The sequence below is a fragment of the Monopterus albus genome, unplaced genomic scaffold, assembly GCF_001952655.1.
Source record: "Monopterus albus unplaced genomic scaffold, M_albus_1.0 scaffold851.1, whole genome shotgun sequence".
Classification (NCBI taxonomy): Eukaryota; Metazoa; Chordata; class Actinopteri; order Synbranchiformes; family Synbranchidae; genus Monopterus; species Monopterus albus.
The window spans coordinates 7201-13304 of NW_018128731.1; positions in this window are offsets into that span (position 1 = coordinate 7201).

The window sequence follows — 6104 nt, forward strand, 5'->3', positions numbered from 1 at the left end:
GGGAGAAATACGCTTTGAAAGGAGCATCAAAGATAGGGTGCTAAAAACAAGATGAATAACAAATTTTCATTCCCACATGTTTACAGTGCCTTGCGAAAGTATTCGGCCCCCTTGAACTTTGTGACCTTTTGCCACATTTCAGGCTTCAAACATAAAGATATAAAACTGTAATTTTTTGTGAAGAATCAACAACAAGTGGGACACAATCATGAAGTGGAACGAAATTTATTGGATATTTCAAACTTTTTTAACAAATAAAAAACTGAAAAATTGGGCGTGCAAAATTATTTATGTTTGAAGCCTGAAATGTGGCAAAAGGTCGCAAAGTTCAAGGGGGCCGAATACTTTAGCAAGGCACTGTATCTAACCAATATCTATCTGACTAAAAAAATACCTAACAACATGCACCACTCTGAAGAGCCTGTTAATCCACAAATTTATTCCTTGACTAACAGACCTATCTTTACATTTCACCCTTAGGACTGATGCCTCAAACATTCGGGCAGTGTTACTACAGGAGTGTAAGATTTAATTCTCATAGGCTCTAGTTACTTTATAAGCTTTAGTTACTAGTTACTTCTCAAACCTTTAGTTCCCTTTAGGTATTTGTTATCACCTCATTCTCCTTGTCTATACATATTACAGCAGTATTGATGATTGTCCAGAACTACTGAGCTTTGGTTATTCTCAATGTATTTAATTTCCTTGCTTATATATCTTACAATTGTTTTGATGAGAATCAAGTGATACTGAGGTAGAAACTGTCTGCTTCAACTTCTGTAGAGATGAGATGTCGGCATCTCCTAAGTGACCAGACAGCCTATTTACATTTTAACAGAAACAGGGTGGCCTGTTTTGCACTCACACCTAGACCCGCTTGGCTTGTTCCAAGTTCGGCTTTGTCTTGAAATGTTCTGCAGAGGCCAGGTGCTGCAACCTGAGATGACCACTTGGCCAGTTTAGCATGGCTATTAGCATCACACACACCGGGGGCCTGAAACTCAGGCCACCCATTGTTCGGGGCCCATTGATCAAGAGCAAGCTGCCACCTGAGACACACACACATACCTAGATTTACCACATTCCAACATAGAAGTGCGAGCTCCGGCTCACACCAAATGGCCAATAGGATCACAAACTATTGAAGATTGCACCTTTGGTCAGGGCGGAGCAGCCCAAGAAGATAAAATGCATTGTAAAACATGATTCGGGATTCAGAAGTTGGTTTTCCTGCTGGAGCTCTATCTCTCTGAATCCAGCGCTGTAAGACTTTCCTGTGATCAGACTTTCAGTAAACTTTCTGTTGATTTTAAACAGTCCTCTCCTGTCCTCACTTCTCATGCTTTCAACAAAAGAATTGGGTTAATTTCTAACAGGAGCAAGAGGATGGATTGTTTCCTGTCAGTAAACGCCATCAGAAAACTACTAGACACAGAAATGCTATTCCGCCATAGAAAAAGAATGCCTAGCCATCATGTGGGCTATCAGAAGGTTCAGGCTGTATTTGTACATAACTGAGATCACCATGCAGGCAGACCATCACATTTTGGCCGCAACAGACACAATATAGAAGGAGAGGAGTACGGAGAGTACAGTGTTTTCCCAATAACAAGCCATGGGTGAGCCCTGAGTTAAAGGCACTGCTGAATGAGAAGAAGAGGGTTTTCTTCTCAGGGGACAAGGAGGAGCTGAGCAGAGTGCAGTATATGATCCAGAGGTGCAAGGCTAGCTACAGGAAGAAGTGAGAGCAGAGCATAGAACCGAACAACATACGTGAGGTGTGGGGAGGTCTGAAACACATCTCTGGCCACGGAAAAAGTGGGGATGGTTGCCAGGTCGTGGGAAACCAGGCCTGGGCAAACAAATTGAACTGTTTCTTTAACAGATTTGACTCTAACAACCTGACCTCCCACCTGATGAAGACCGTAGAGAGGATTGTCCTCGGCCACCTCCGTGCCCAAGTGAGGTCGACGCTCGACCTGCTGCAGTTTGCATATCGACCTGGCATCGGGGCAGATGACGCTATTATCTACATGCTGCATCGAGCCCTATCTCATCTGGAGTCCTCCTGGAAGTATTGTGAGGGTCATGTTCTTTGAGTTCTTCAGTGCTTTCAACACAATCCAGCCATCACTGCTGAGGGGGAAGTTGACAGGGGCAGGTGTGAACCAACACCTGCCTGCATGGATCATTAACTACCTCACAAACAGACCTCATTTCATAAGGCTGCACAACTGTGTGTCGGACATGGTAGTCTGCAGCACGGGGGCACCCCAGGGGACGGTGCTTTCCCCCTTTCTGTTCACCCTCTACACGTTGGACTTCAAGTACTACTGCCACCACTGTCATCTACAAAAGTTCTAAGATGACACCGCCATTGTTGGATGTTTATCTGGGGGGGACGAGTGAGAATATAGGGGGGCTGTTACTGACTTTGTGGAGTGGTGTGAGAAAAATCACCTGGTCCTGAACACCAGCAAGACAAAAGAGATGGTGATTGACTTCCAGCGGAATCACACCGGTGAGCTTTCAGGGCTCAGATATTGAGATTGTGGACACCTTTAAATACCTGGGTGTCCACCTCAACAATAAACTGGATTGGAGCAACAACACAGATGCCCTGTACAGAAAGGGCCAGAGCCGCCTCCACTTGTTGAAGAGACTGAGGTCTTTTGGTGTGTGCGGAGCAGTCCTTCGGACATTTTATGATTCTGTGGTGGCATCTGCAGTTTTTACGCTGTTGTGGGTTGGGCAGGAGGTAGCACAGACAGGGAAGGAAAGAGACTTAATAAGCTAATTAAGAGAGCTGGTTTTGTCCTGGGCTGCTGTCGAAGTCCCACACTTCTCATCGAGTCCAGATGATGGAAAGAATATTCAGTCACACACCAACCATTAAAGTGCACTGTACCTTTATTACGGATGCGCATCCGGAGATCATACATCAAGCAGCAGGGAAGATGATCTGAAGGTACATCTCTAACACTGTGTATTTTATACTATTTCTTCCCGCCTCCTTACACATTCCTCAACATACAGCTGGAAAGTACCAGCACTTTCCCAAAGATATTCTTGTAGGATGCAGCTGGTAATTATCAATACTTTCCCAAAGATATGTCCCCCAAGCACAACTCCCTAATTCCAAAGTAGTACATTCTGTAATTAAATGAACACACACATTGCTAATGAATTGAGTGAACACACACACCTACTTCTACTAAAATTGAAGGTTATATTCCTTATTTGGTACATTTATATAAAACAGTGCTGATGCTTCAGTCTAAGTGAAGATTATATTTCCATATAAGTACATAAAATACAGTGTTAGTACTTGAGTTGTAATGTCTCCCACAGCTCAACATCCTACAACACACTACAACTAAATGAGGATTAGGCATGAAGGCTATCCTTATAAGTACACAAGTGAACACACTATGACCAAATGAAGGTTATACTTTTATCTCCAAAAACAGTGTCCTTCTAAGGTAAGAATTTCCAAGCAGTGATAGTGCTTCAGTCATATAGCAACCTTAATGCTTCAATATCCCACACTGCCCTCTGGATTCCATCGAGGAGGTGGCGAACAGAAGGATGCTGGCAAAACTAACATCCATTATGCATAACCCCTCCCATCCCCTGCACCACACAGTGGAGACTCTGAACAGTTCTTTCGGCACAAGAGTGCTAGATCCCCAGTGCAAGAAGGAGCGTTACCGTAGGTCATTCCTCCCCACAGCCATCAGACTGTTATGAGGGACTATGCAATAGTCAACTGAGGTGCAATACTCAAATCCTGCGGGTAAAATGCATTGTAAATATTCACATATGTAAAATCTTGACCTTGATTTCTCTCAAATACTTTATATTGTCTTGTTTTAGGTATTTTTGAGTAGTTTTTCAGAGATCTTCATGGCTGAAATACAGGTATTTCCCCCATTGCGGGATTAATTATGAGAGTAATATTCTTGTCCTTGACGTCTTGATCTCTTGAATACTATATTTTGTCTTGTTCTTAGGTATTTTGATTTATTCTCAGTGATTAATTGTGGGAGGATCATTCTTGTTCTTGATTGTCTCTCAAATACTATATTCTGTTTGGTTTTAGGTCATTTGGAATCTGCTTCTCAAGATCTGTGTGTGGTGTTTGTTCTTATGGTGTTTTGTTGCTGCTCTCTATTGCTGCTAGAACACAGGAATTTCCCCATTGTGGGATCAATAAAGTCCTACCTACCTACCTAAACAGAACTCCCCTCATTTAAATAAGGGGAAGACTGAATATACCGCTTTTAGCGCGGACCCCACCCACACTGTATCCGGTCTAGGAGCTTCAGCCTCGTTGTTCACTCAAACTGTGAAAAACCTGGGAGTGTTATTTGATAGCAGCCTTAAATTTAAAAAGCAGATTAGTTTGGTGGTCAAAATAAGCTTCTTTCAGCTGAGGCTTCTAGCAAAGGTGAAACCTTTTTTATTTCGAGCCGACCTAGAAAAAGCCATTCATGCCTTCATTAGCTCATGACTTGATTACTGCAATGCCCTTTATACTGGAATTAGTCAGTCTCAACTCCATAGGCTCCAACTCGTACAGAACGCGGCTGCTCGACTACTGTCAAACACTCCAAAGAATGCTCACATCACCCCGGTTCTGGTACAACTTAGAATAGATTTTAAAATTTTACTGTTTGTGTTCAATGCCATTAATGGTCTTGCGCCAGTCTATTTCACCAATCTTTTAACCATTTATACCCCGGTCAGAGCACTGTGTTCTTCTGAGCATGTGTCTCTGGTGGTCCCGCAAGCAAGATATAAAAAGTGGGGAGATCGTTCTTTCGCCGTGTATGCCCTGCCCCCTGAGGTTCGATCTATAACGGAGTTAATGGTTTTCAAGTCTAAATTAAAGGCACATTTATTCAGATTGGCTTTGGCATCTAATATTTAGCAGCGATTCCATGCAGGGCCTACAGGCCTGCCTGATTTTATATTTCGTAATCTTACTCTCTCTGTATTTTGACTCATTTTTATTCTACAGGAGTGTTATAGTTTTTACATATTGTTTTAAATTTGTGCAATGTTAACTTTTTATTTATGTATTTTGGCATGCTCTGTTTTATCTCTGTTTACTATATTGTGAAGCACTTTGAGCTCCCTTCGGTGTTGTAAAGCACTAAACAAATAAATTATTATTATTATTATTACCTATCTACCATACTATAGCAACAAACAGATCATGAGATGTGTTACGTTGCTGCAGAACTACCACTTCCAGATCAAGACCATCAAAGGAAATTGAAATTGAAATCTGGTAAAGTGAAAGATACAATCAAATATGTCTCAGGTACAGAACAAAAACAGTACAACTAAACACACAAAAACCTTTCGTTGCTGTTGTTGTTATGTTTTGTTTTGCATTTTCATACTTGTGGAGTTTTTGACCAGAAGAAACTAAAAACACTTAGGTATTAAACTTGTGTATTTATTTTTCCTGTATATTACATTGCATTAAATTCTGTTGTCTCCATTTGCTATTTGACAAATGAAATAATATAACCTACAGTGGAAAGTGTTACAATGGTATATCACATATCTTCAAATGAATGTGTGTCCAACTGACAAAAATGATTAGGGAAACATTATAGTGTCACTGAAATGCCTTTAGTTTCTGTATTTTCAAATTTTTCAGAATCATTTCCCCATCATATTCTTCCTTGTATTCTTCTCTTGGTTTCAGTAAATAATATAACATTTTGGAAGGAAAATACAAATGAGTTAAAGTACAAATGAGCAGTCCAAAACTGGAGGCCAGAATAGCAAATATCTCTACAGCAACACTGAACTTCCCAGGAGAGCTGACATATGCTGGAATAAAAGTGATCCAGACTGCACAGAATATCAGCATGCTGAAGGTGATCAGTTTGGCCTCATTGAAGTTATCAGGCAGTTTCCGAGCAAGAAAAGCCAGAATAAAACATAAGATGGCCAGAAGGCCTATGTACCCAAGTACAGCCCAAAATCCTACAGCTGATCCCAGAGCACACTCTAAGATGATTTTGTCCTTGAACTGGGTAAAATTTTTAAAAGGAAATGGAGGAGAAATAGTTAACCAGAGGATA